The following is a 13560-nucleotide window of genomic DNA, read 5'->3' on the forward strand; positions in this document are numbered from 1 at the left end:
CCGTCTGTCCCAAATGGCTGCAGTCCCTGGAGCTGGGCCGATCCAAAGCCAGAAGCCAGGAGCTTCCTCTAGGTCTTCCACATGTGCAGGAGCCCAAACACTTGGGCCATCCTCTACTGCTTTCCCAGGCCACCGCAGAGAGCTGGATTGGAAGTGGAGCAGACGGGACTTGAACCAGTGCCCCTATGGGATGCCAGCACTGCAGACTGGGGCTTTAACCCACTGCGCCACAGTGTTGGCCTCCAGCAAAGACGTTTGTTGAAGTCTTTACCTTTCCAGATCATCTCCAACAGTTGTATGGGAAGTCTATTTATATAATACTGGGACGTAAGAAAGAATGTCCCCCCATTTAAGAACTATCTTCAATTTACTCTGTTGAAACACGAGAGGAGGATATGGCACAAATGTTTGTTATTTTGTCTAATTGGTCCTAGACTGGATGATTCTTATAAGAATGTAAAATGTTGACCCACACTTCAGATTCTTCAAGGTCCCAAGAACCCGAAGTAATTCATAGGTTCCTTGGGTTTAATAAACTCTAGTTTATATAAGTACCTTTATATCTCTTGCTTATTAGCATAGTTAACATTTGAGTCTAAGCCTTCAAGTTCAGATTCCTCTGAATTCCATTCCTCTAAATAAGTGCAGCTTTTTATAATCCATGTTTAGTATTTTGAACTTTTTAGCGTCATTCAATGGATGGAGTTTTAGGGTTTTAAATACATTTCAGCAAGCAATTTTCTTAAATTATATGTAGTTGAAAGTTAAAACATCCTTTCTTCAAAATTAACTGATAATTTTGTACATAAAAATGTTAGGGCCTCATCAGTAATGATCCTTTCCAAGAGGATCTAGATCATAACAGTTTATCCTTGAAATACTTGCATTTGTACTGAGAAATTTGCTAGTTTTTTGCCTTTAATTCTGTTGCCCAAAGTGTACTAGGCAAGCTTCTGCATACATACTAGCTTTTCAGTATTATTTCACAGAGTAACCTTTTCAGAGGCATAAAAAGTGGTTATTAGAAATCCACATTTCACATTTAATTTAAAATTCAGTGATATATTGTCTTACCAACTTTTTCTAAAAACCATTTTTCAAGTATAACCCAATTTGAAAGGTGTTAAAATGAAGAGGAAAATAATATCTTAGATTTAAGAAATTATGACATTTAGGAAGCAGTATCAATAGATGAATTAGGTGTGAGAACAGTGACAGGAGAGGGAAACAGAAACCACTAAGAGGCCATAAACTACCCAATCAATACATCTTTCCTCAACTTTGCCATCTTTGTTGAAGCCTTGATTTATTAGATTACAATATTATTTCTGTTTTCAATTTTTGGTTACTACTGTTTGTTGACATTGAAACTAAACAATAATACCACAGTTGAAGACACTATTGAGCATCAAAAACAAACATTATGAATGTTTAAAATTTGTAAGCATATCCATATCCCAATTATGCTTTTCTTCATTTTGTACAACTTTTTTAATCACTGTGTTCTCTTCTACTTTTCTCTCTTAATATATGTATTTTTTCAGGTTTTTATATGCTGACTTTATAAATCCTGTTCCATCTATCTACATCTTTCCTTATTTCCCACTGCTTGTTTCCTATCTATATCACATTGTCTGGCTAACTTCTATTCATCCATAGGGCTTTCACCACTTGGGACTCCTACAACCCTATTGGAGCGCCTGTATTCAAATCCTTGTTCTCCTGGTTCCAGCAGATGACAGCTCAGGTAGTTCTTGTCACTCACATAGGAGATGTGGGCTGAGTTGCCATTTTCTGGGCATTTGGGGAGTAAACCAGCAGATGGGAGATTTCTCTGTCTCGGTCAGTCACTCTACATCTGCCACTCATAAAAGAGACAGAATTACAAGATTTTGGACAAGGGCCAGTAGGAGGGTGATGTAGAAAAAAACAAAAGAAAGTACACATTTTCAAAATTAGTAGAATTTGGCAAAGTTTTTGAATACGAGATCAATCTATATAGGAATCAATTTTCTTTCTATTTAGGAGACTTACTATATGTGAACAGATAATAAGTAATACCTAGAAACAGTTATAATAAAAGATGTGTGTGAACTTCATGTAGAAAAGTATAAAACTTAATAAAAACATAAATAATTGGAGTGATAAACTGTCTTCATGTTAAGACTCAATAAAGATTGTTAATTCTCTTGGGGCCAGTGCTATCGTGCAGCAGGTTAAAGCCCTGGCCTGAAGTGCCGGCATCCCATATGGGCTACGGTTCTAGTCCTGGCTGTTTTTCTAATGATCCAGCTCTCTGCTGTGGCCTAGGAAAGCAGTGGAGGATGGCCCAAGTCCTTGGGCCCCTGCACACGTGGTAGACCCAGAAGAAGCTCCTGGTTCCTGGCTTCGATCCTCACAGCTCCAGCCGTTGTAGTCATCTAGGGAGTGAACCAGCGGGTGGAAGACCTCTCTCTCTGTCTCTACCTCTCTCTGTAACTCTGTCTTCCAAATAAATAAAATAAATCTTAAAAAAAAGATTAATTCTCACCCAATTTATAATTTCAAAGAATTGTGTCAAATCAGTCTTGATCACCCTCCCCTCCCCCCCCCCCCCAAAAAAAAAAAAAGTTTAGGCTTATACAGATTAAATCAGAGAAAGATCCAAAAAATAGCTAAGACAATTTTGAGAAAGAAAATAGGGTATAGAAGATTTGTCCTGTAAGATATTTAAAATTACCATAAAACCATGATGATTATAATAGTAGTTAAAACTGTAGTAGTTACAGGGCTGACAAATAGGCTAGTTGGGGAATAGAGAACTTCAAAGCTGATGCTGGTTGGGAGGCCTACATCTCATGTTGGATTGTTTGTGTTCAAATCTCGGTTCCACTTCTGGCTCCAGCTTCCTGCCAGTGTGCACCCTGGAAGGTAGCAGGTAATGGCTCAGGTGGTTGAGTCCCTGCCATTCACATGGGAGACCCTTCTGGACTCCTGGTTCCAGTCTGTCTCATTTCTGCCTCTTTGGCGGCATTTAAGAAGTAAACCAGAAAATGAAAATCTTTCTCAGTGGCCAGTGCAGTGGCTCACTTGGCTAATCCTCCGCCTTGCGGCGCTGGCATCCCATATGGGTGCCAGGTTCTAGCCCCGGTTGCTCCTCTTCCATTCTAGCTCTTTGCTGTGGCCCAGGAGGGCAGTGGAGGATGGCCCAAGTGCTTGGGCGCCTGCACCTGCATGGCAGACCAGGAGGAAGTACCTGGCTCCTGGCTTTGGATCGGCGCAGTGCCAGCCGTAGCGGCCATTAGGGGAGAGAACCAACAGAAGGAAGACCTTTCTTTCTCTCTCAGTGTCTATAACTCTACCTGTCAAATAAATTAAAAAAAAAAATCTCTCTCTCTCTCTCTGCATTTCAAATAAACAAATATGTAAAAAATTTTAAAAAATATGATACATGATAAATACTGCATTACTTATTAGTAGAGAAAGGATGGATTATTCAGGAAATAGTTATAGGAATACCTAACTGTTCATGTGGTGGAAATGATTATAGAGTCTTGTTTTACACTATTCATAGTTTCAGGTTGATTAAAGACCTAAATGTGAAAATAGAAATGAAAGTGCAATATCAAAGCACCTGCAAACTAAGTTTGTATTTCAAAACATTTTAGATAACTATTTGAACATTGAAGTTGGAGAACCACTGGTAAAAAAAAAAAAAAAAAAAAAAAAAAAAAAAAAAAAAAAAAGATTATAACATTGGGTTGGGTAAGTGGTTTTTAGAATGCATAAACCATAAAAATGATTTTTATATTAAAATTAAATGCTTTAATTACTGGCTAAAATGAGAGCAATTTCTTTTTTAAAGTTTATTTATTTGAAAGGCAGAGTTACTGAGCGGCAGAGGCAGAGAGAGAAGGCTTCCATCCACTGTTCACTCCCCAGATGACTGCAACAGCCAGAGTTGCTTTCTGAAGCCAGGAGCCAAGAGCTTCTTCTGGGTCGCCCATGCATGTGCAGGGGCCCAAGGACTTGGGCCATCTTCTGTTGCTTTCCCAGGCCATAACAGAGAGATGGATAGGAAGTGGAGCAGCTGGAATTCGAACTGGCACCACATGGGATGCTGGCACTGCAGGCAGCAGCTTTACCTGCTATGCCACAGCACTGGCCCCAAGAGCAATTTCAAGGACTGGTTTTTCACATAGACATAGTTCTGCAAATATGTTTAACTGACAGGTACTTAAAAATCCTTAGCATCCTGCATCTATTGCCAAATAGGTGACAGAAACCTTAAACAAACTTAAACATAAAGGGGAATTTATTAGTTCATTGATCTGATGAGGAAGGGGAACCATAGGCATGGCAGAACCCAAAAATCCCACCAAGAAGGAAGAGAAGGAAAAAAAAAAAGCTGAGTTGTGGCTGTGGAGTATTTCAACACTGAAGGGTATTATGATTAGGCACTGGGGCTAACTATTATGAGAAGCCATGGTAGAAGTGAAGAAGAGGCAGCTCAAACTCATGACTGCCTTACTCCAACCTTGCCATTCTCCTGGACATCTGCCCACAATGTATGCCGAGGAATAACTGCCTGGACCTGGGAAAATGGCAACAAGGTTAGATTTAACACCTCCGAAACTATGGACAAAGCACCAGAGAACTGTGTTAGTGCCCGTGGTTATGGCCTGGGTTTCAGGCCTGATCTCTAGGGTCAGAGATCTGTTCGGCTCCTTTACTTGTAGTGGAGATAGTCTCCTTTTCCACTTTCAGCCTGGAAAGCCTTTTCAGCCTCAACTGACGAAAGAGCAAACTGCCAGTCATGAAGAATGGCAGGATCTTCCCTGTGCATGTATTTTTCCACATTGTTCTTTGCTATACTTTGCCTACTTGACCAGACCTAGTTCTTTGCAGTTAGAATGGATGAAAAAAAAAAAAATGGTTCCAGTGTCGTATTTCTTTTTTTGTCACTATCCACAATGGAATAAATGAGACAACGTAAGCTGGCAGTCTCGGTGCCCCTAGCACAAGCAAAGGTCTGAAGTGACTGACTAGAGCCCTCAATTTGCACAACTCCATGGCCAAGCTGCTGGAACGACCTCGCTGGAGGAGGAGGACAAAGCCTCCAATACTGAGGGGCACCAACTGTGCCACTCATGCCATTCCAGTGTATTTCCACATCCTTCATTTTCTTATGGCTGTGGTAGAGATTGGGGCACTATCAGAGTTCCTGGGGCAAGTAACTTAACCTTTCTGAGCCCTGGTTTCCCTTTGCAGGCAAGTTTGACTCTGTGCCTTGGAAACATTGAAGGTTCCAGAAGTTACTGGAGAACTCTCGTAAAAATACAGAAGTTTAAGAAGAACCCCAAGAGTGCTGAGCATTCATCCCCCATGATTCCCACTTCACACCTCATTCTCTACTTACAAATTTTGCTTTTGTGATTCACCCATGTGATTTCATCAATGAAGTGAGCATTTGAGAAAATCTGAAAAAAAAAATTGTCAAAATGGGAGATAATAAACCAAAGATGAAGTGTTTACAATATGAATAACCAACAAAATGTTAGTATTCAGAATTTACAAAGAGCATCTATAAGTAAAAACAATCCAATAGAAAAGAGCACAAAAGACAATAGGAATTACGCAGAAAAAGCATCTTGAGTGAGCAATATACACATGAAGAGATACTCATCAGATTTATAAAATTTTAAAATATAAAGTTTTGCTGATTCTATAGTCAAGGGGAGTTTTAAGTTCTCATGGAAGTGTAATCAAGGCAACCACTTTGCAAAATAATTAGCGAAGTCTAATAAAGTGAAGGTGTACATATGATTACAACCAGCAGCAGCAACTGTGATGTATACCTTAGATAAATTCTCTCACAAATACTTTAAGAATATACAATATTCATAGCAGCATTGCATGAAATTGCTGCTTTGTAATTACCATTAGTGAGAAATGAAACTGAAGATGAAGAGTCTTGCTTATTATTATTAGGTGCTTTGCCTTGTGAGACAGTGAGATGCTTTGGTGTAGAGAATCTCACTTTATAAAGATTGCTCTTTGGGGAATTATAAAAGGATGAGTTGGGGGCCAGCATTGTGGCAGAGTGGATTAAGTACTGCCTGTGACACCAGCATCCCATATGAGTGCCAGTTCAAGTCCCAGCTTCTCCACTTCAGATTCAACTCCCTGCTAATGTGCCTGGAAAAGAAGTGCAAGGTGGCACAAGGAGTTCTAGATTCCTGGCTTTGGTCAGATCCAGCCCCAGCCATTGCAGCTACTTCAGGAGTGAACCGGCAAATGATTTTCTTCCTCTCCATCTCTGTAACTCTGCCTTTCAAATAAATAAACAGAAGAACAGAGGTAGAAGCAGGAGGGCTGGTTAGGGAAACATTACAGTGTCCGGGAGATAAAAGAGGACTCAAGGTAAATAGCAGTGGAGATAAAAGGACACCAAAAAGAGATACACAAATAGATGGAATCAAGGAATTATCTATTGACTAAGTGGGAAAGGGAAGTGAGAGGAAGGAGGGGAAATTAAGAGGGGAGGAAGGAAGAGAAATTTGTGTTTTGGATAAATGATAGTTACCAAGAGAATGTTGACAGTGATCCCATGGAAAGTCATTTTTGAAGAGCGCTATTTTCTTTTCTTTTTTTTTTTTAGTTTTTTTTTTTTAACTTTTATTTAATGAATATAAATTTCCAAAGTACAGAATATTGATTACAATGACTTCCCCCCCAATAACGTCCCTCCAACCCGCAACCCTCCCCTTATCCACTCCCTCTCCCCTTCCATTCATGTCAAGATTCATTTTCGATTCTCTTTATATACAGAAGATCAGTTTAGCATACATTAAGTAAAGATTTCAACAGTTTGCTCCCACACAGAAACATAAAGTGAAAAATACTGTTTGAGGACTAGTTATAGCATTAAATCTCAATGTACAGCACACTAAGGACAAAGATCCTACATGAGGAGTAAGTGCACAGTGACTCCTGTTGTTGACTTAACAAATTGACACTCTTGTTTATGGCATCAGTAATCACCCTAGGCTCTTGTCATGAGCTGCCAAGGCTATGGAAGCCCCCTGGGTTCACTGACTCTGATCATTTTTAGACAAGGCCATGGTCAAAGTGGAAGTTCTCTCCTCCCTTCAGAGAAAGGTACCTCCTTCTTTGATGACCCATTCTTTCCACTGGGATCTCACTCGTGGAGATCTTTCATTTAGGTTTTTTTTGTTTTTTGTTTTTTTCCCCAGAGTGTCTTGGCTTTCCATGCCTGAAATACTCTCATGGGCATTTCAGCCGGATCCACATGCCTTTAGGGCTGATTCAGAGGCCAGAGTGCTGTTTAGGACATCTGCCATTCTATGGGTCTGCTGTGTATCTCACTTCCCATGTTGGACCATTCTCTCCCTTTTTGATTCTATCAGCTAGTATTCGCAGACACTATTCTTGTTTATGTGATCCCTTTGGTTCTTAGTCCTATCATTACGATCAATTGTGAACAGAAATTGATCACTGGGACTAGTGAGATGGCATTGGTACATGCCACCTCGATGGGATTGAATGTTTCTAACTCTACTGTTTGAGGTAAGTCAGCTTGAGCATGTCCCGAATTGCACATCTCTTCTCTCTCTTGTTCCCCCTCTTATATTTAACAGCAATTACTGTTTCAGCACTTAAGAAGAATTGTGTATTGATTACAGTATTCAACCAAAAGTATTAAGTAGAACAAACAAAAAAATACTAAGAGGGATAACATATTAAGCTGCTCATCAACAGTCAGGGTGAGGGCTGATCAAGTCACCATTTCTCATAGTGTTAATTTCACTTTAACAGGTTTCCTTTTTGGTGCTCAGTTAGTTGTCACCTATCAAGGAGAACAAGTGGTATTTGTCCCTTTGGGATTGGCTTATTTTACTCAACATAATGTTTTCCAAATTCCTAACAGGGATCACTTTTCAGTTAAAATTTAAACACCTAAGAATAATTGTGTGTTAATTACAGAGTTCAACCAATGGTACTAGAACAAAAAAAATACTAAAATGGATAAAGTATTACATTGTACATCAACCGTCAGGACAAGAGCTGATCAAAGGGGAAACTTGTTGAAGTGAAATGGACACTGTGAGAAACAGTGACTTGATCAGCTCTTGTCCTGAAGAGCGCTATTTTCTAATGCATGCACTAGAATTGTCTTAAATCTTTAATTCTGGGAAATTAAATAAACACATTAATTTGTTGGATAGGCTTGTTTATATGTGACTGAGTTTGGTACAAACAATGATTTAGTTTCAGTATAGTTGAAAATAACTTTTGGGGGCAGGCATTGTGGTACACGAGGATACGCTGCCACTTGAAATACTCAGGTACCATATTGGAGTACCTAGATTCAAGTCCCACCTCAGCTTTCAGTCCAACTTCTTTGCAGTTGCACATTTGGAAGGCAGCAGATGAATAGCTCAAATATTTGAGTCCCTGCCTCTCATGTAAGATATCCAGATTGAGTTGTTAACTCTTGGATTCTGTTTGGCCTAGCCCTGGCTATTGTGGATATTTGGATTGCGAATCAGTGGATGGAATGCCTTTCTGTCTCTATCTCTTTCTAGATATGCCTTTCAAATAAATATAAACAAATAAATAAACTTAAAATATTTTTGGTAATAATTTCACAAGCTTCTGAGAGACTCAAATACAATCTTTTTTCTTAATACTACCTACCATGGCCTCTGATATGTCATGGGACCATCTCTGTCATTCCTCTTCAATTTTGGACTCATTTCATTTCACATTGTTCATTTTAGTCAGAGAATTGAAGGCCATAATTTTAAGATTTCTTTATTTATTTGAAAGGGAGATGGGGAGAGAGTGAGATCTTCCACCCACTGGTTCACTCCCCAAATGATTGTTAGAGCCACAACAAAGCCAAGCCAAAGCCAGAAACCATCAAGAACTCCTGAGCCATCCTCTACTGCCTTCTCAGGTGCATCAGCATACTGCTGGATCTGACAGCAGCCAGGACTCAAATCAGCATTCTGATATGAAAATGCCAGTGTTGCAAGCGGCAGCTTAACCTGCTGTGCCATACACTTACCCAAGAATTGGTTTTTTACTTTGTTTTCCCTACCGATATATCTACAAAGATGGTATCAATTGCTCTTTTCCACTCCCAAACTGTAATTTAACAATATAAACTGAAACAATTTTTAATCTAAAGTTACATAGAAAATGTTACAATAAACAACTGATACCTAAGTTTAGGATGTGCAGAGTTATGACCAATATACTTTCCAATTTTATTAGGAAGATAAATCAGAATGAGTTGGGAAAACACTACAGGATAGCACTTTTCTCAAACACATGCACATAAAAAAATTCACACGTTTCACCAAGAGTTAGTAAGTATTTTCAGAAAAGTTGTTAGCCTTTCCCCTCTTAGTACAGTTTTAGTTGTGTTTAGTTGTAAAAGCTGAAGAAGACATATGTTTTAAAAATTTTTGATATATCTTCAAAGTTATAAAAGTTATAAAGTAGTCAGTGCTAAAATATATTTGGTAGTTTAGCAATAATGTTTTTCCTCCAGAACAATGTTCTCACACTGTATAGCTTTAAGAATGTAGTTTACTCATGAGAACTAAAAATGTTATGTTTTGAGAAACCAAAGGGAAAAAGTTCAAAAGGTAGTCCATGACTTTTTTTTTTTAGGTTTATAAAAAGGATAAGACTGTTTGGATTATGTTCTCAGATTTAGTAAAAAAATGCTAATGAATATATGTTAACCTTCAGGTTATCATCATTCTTACTTAAGATAGATTTATAGTAAAAATAGACTACTGAACTATCTTGTTAAATTTTTAAAGATGAGTTTGGATGGCTTACAAATAACATCCTCTACCCTTAGGTCAAAAAGAAAATGTAAACCTACATTTTTAAGATAAGAATACTTACTATAGTTTCAACTTTGGTAGTTTCTATTAAAATGACTATATAAGAATATACAACATTTTAAATATTTTTATTATGAGTATGTTCTGAATTTATAACATATTCATTTTTCAATATGTTCAGTGTTGCTCATTTATTTTTATTTAATGAAATTTTTAAAGTATGAAGAGCAAGTTGCCCCCAGAAATAATCTTTGTTAGTATTTTGGTGTATCTTATTTTTAACTTTTCTTTCTATGTATGTGGCTTTATGTGGATTGTAAGGTTATTTTAAGTATATATTATAGTATAGATGTAATTTTATTTTCTTTTAAGGCAAGCATGACCATTTTCCACATCCTTAAATGTGCTTTTAGGTGCAACATCTGGATTTTAATAGCTATAAAATATTATCTCCTAGAAGTTCTACAAATATTTAATCTTTTTCAATGTGCCAGGCATAACACCATAATCATTTGAGTCATTTCTCTATGTGTGTTTTGCTGGTCATAAAATTCCTTAATATAAAAATTGCTATAATAAACATTTCTATACATAAATCTGTGATGATAAATCTATACATAAACATATTTGATGATATGTCTTTAGGGTATACAAGGGTTAAGTTACTTGTTTTTTGTTGGTAGTTTTACATCCATAAAAGTCATAATCTTCCATGAGAAGTTTTGTTTCAATGCACATGGACCACAATTAAATATTTTCATTTTAAGTCTCTGTTCACTAGTACATAAATTGTGCTACTTCATTATTGTATTTATTACTTTTATTAAAGTAAGACTGTTACATAGATGTCTTATCCTCATAGCTCCTCACCACAGAGGAAAAATATTGAACATTTTAGCTATTTGTTGTAGTATCCACATACAAGTGTATTTCACAAAGTTATGGAAAATGCATATTATGAAAAAATGCAAAGAGTGCACAGTTTTTTCACTGAGATAAACTTTTCTTTTAGTTCTATTTTTCCACAAATGTTTTGAAGTACTCTGGTATTTCTAAATAAGATGGTTATAGAATGTTTTGTTTACACTAGGCATTATGTTTGGACTACCTATTTTTTTTTTTTTTGGACAGGCAGAGTGGACAGTGAGAGAGAGAGACAGAGAGAAAGGTCTTCCTTTACTGTTGGTTCACCCTCCAATGGCGGCCGCCGCGCTGCGGCCGGCGCACCACGCTGATCCGATGGCAGGAGCCAGGAGCCAGGTACTTATCCTGGTCTCCCATGGGGTGCAGGGCCCAAAGACTTGGGCCATCCTCCACTGCACTCCCTGGCCACAGCAGAGAGCTGGCCTGGAAGAGGGGCAACTGGGACAGAATCTGGCGCCCCGACTGGGACTAGAACCCAGTGTACCAGCGCTGCAAGGCGGAGGATTAGCCTAGTGAGCCGAGGCGCCGGCCTGGACTACCTATTACAGAAGAAGGGGAAGTAGCACTTTGGCACTGCTCTAATATCTATTTTCTATCCTGCAAATATGTTTGCATTATATTTTAACCTAAGAATAATCTTCTCACATGATAACTCTATCTTCTTATTCAATCTGGGCTGCTCTCAGTCTACTACATTCCTTTAATCATTGAGTTTTCCCCAGCCTCTCTCTTGTGCTTAAATCTCTGTTTCTTGTATCCCATGGCTTCCTACTCTTGCTGTATTCTGATGTTTTAGTGGAGCTCATCCACTTAGTCCAGAAGCTCACTATTTTCTGTCTGGAAATCTAATTCCTCTTCAGCTCTGCTCCTTCATTGGATACATGCTAATCTGGCTTTTTTTCTTCCTGCTATACAGATAACTTCTGCCCATTTAATTTCCATTTTCCAAAACTCTCTTAAAACTTCTGCTAATAGCTTACACCCATATTATTCATGTGGATTTAAAGCTTTTATGTTCCTTTATTTTAAAAAAGTTTATTTATTTATTTATTTATTTGAAACAGTTAATCTTCCACTGCCCTCCCAAGTGCATTAGCAGGGAGCTGGATAGGAAGTGAAGCAGCTGAAACACTAACAAGCTCCCATATGGAATGCTGGCATTGCCAGCAGAGGCTTAACCTGCCATGCCACTATACCAGCCCCAATATAGCTTTTGTGTTTCTTTATTGTCATTATAAATGTGGGCTATGGAGATGGTGGAGGAAACAGGTTTTCCTGAAATAGAAGTTCTGCTTCATTTGCTTAAATATTTTTATCAGCCTTAGAAAAATTTGTAAGCTTAGTACAATATCATAGAAAAATTCATTACAGAAGTACCAGTCCATGCATATGTTAAATTTTATAATTCAGAATGGTGAAAAAGACAAACATTTACTGAGAGAGTTAGGAATTAAGGTAAGTTCAACAATGAAACCAGCAGGGAAAAACCTGCACAGGGGAAATAAGGAAGTGTTTTGTTGGGTTGTTAGGTACAGAGTTCCATGCAAACTGGGGCAACACGAAGAAATAAGTAAGCTCCTTGTGCTTAAGATCTCTATTCCTGGGGCCGGTGCTGTGGCATAGCAGGTAAAGCTATCGCTTGCAGTGCCAGCATCCCATATGGGAACTGGTTCGAGTCCGGGCTGCTCCACTTCCTGTCCAGCTCTCTGCTATGGCCTGGGAAATCAGTAGAAGATGGCCCAAGTCCTTAGGCTCCTGCACCCATATGGGAGACCCAGAAGTTCCTGGCTCCTGGCTTCAGATCGGCGCAGCTCTGGCCATTGCAGCCATCTGAGGAGTGAACCAAAGGATGGAAGACCTCTCTCTCTGCCTCTCCTTCTCTCTCTGTCTCTGATTTCCAAATAAATAAATAAATAAATATTTTTTAGAAAAAATTCCTATTTATGTGGTGATTACATGTTCTAAGTTAAACTATGTCATTCATTTATGTGGAGTAGGATAAAGCAGTGGCAATGGGAGGAAGGGAAAAGAATAGGGATAACATTTGCTCATTCTTTGAACATGCAACACTGACAAAATGCTAGACTTATTCTGTTAATTGTATCAACCACATCTCGTAAAGCACATTTCCATAGGCCTTATGTAATAGGCGTTGGCTCCATTCATTGTATCTATTAATTTCTCAAATTGTTAACATAATTTTTTCATATAGTTTTCATCAAATAAAAATATTTTCATATTTTTATCAAAATTTGTTTTAATTTTTATGACCATGTTTAAAGTGGAAAATATCTTCTTAAATGGTCTGTATCTCAAGCAGCAGATGTTTAATATGCTTCACATTTGAACTGTCAAACATATCACGCAAAGGAAGCTTTAATCATGACTGGTTACTTTTCTGGTTCGAATATTTGTTCCCGTACATACGGCTAGAATCACATTGTGCCTTAGGGGAAAGAGAAATTATTCAGGTTGTGCGTATCCATAAACTCTGGATTAAGCAATGTATTCTTGGAATATAAACCCAATTTCATTCCTAGTTGGAAGGATGTAATGTTGAGAATTGAACATGATACCTTCCTGGAACTGGGCTCTAGAACACATGGACACAGTCCTTTCTAACTAACCCATTTGCTAATATAACTGTCCACTAGGATGTTGAGTCAGCATTTCCTGTGGAGGGCAGAGTTCTTCGGAACTTACTGAAAACGGAAAGCTAATTGGGCACAGGGGACTTTTATATGTGTAGAAACTCTTAAGACAATACTTT

Source organism: Oryctolagus cuniculus, chromosome 2 (assembly GCF_051225735.1).
Source record: "Oryctolagus cuniculus isolate XC-2025 breed Fujian yellow rabbit chromosome 2, ASM5122573v1, whole genome shotgun sequence".
Taxonomy (NCBI): domain Eukaryota; kingdom Metazoa; phylum Chordata; class Mammalia; order Lagomorpha; family Leporidae; genus Oryctolagus; species Oryctolagus cuniculus.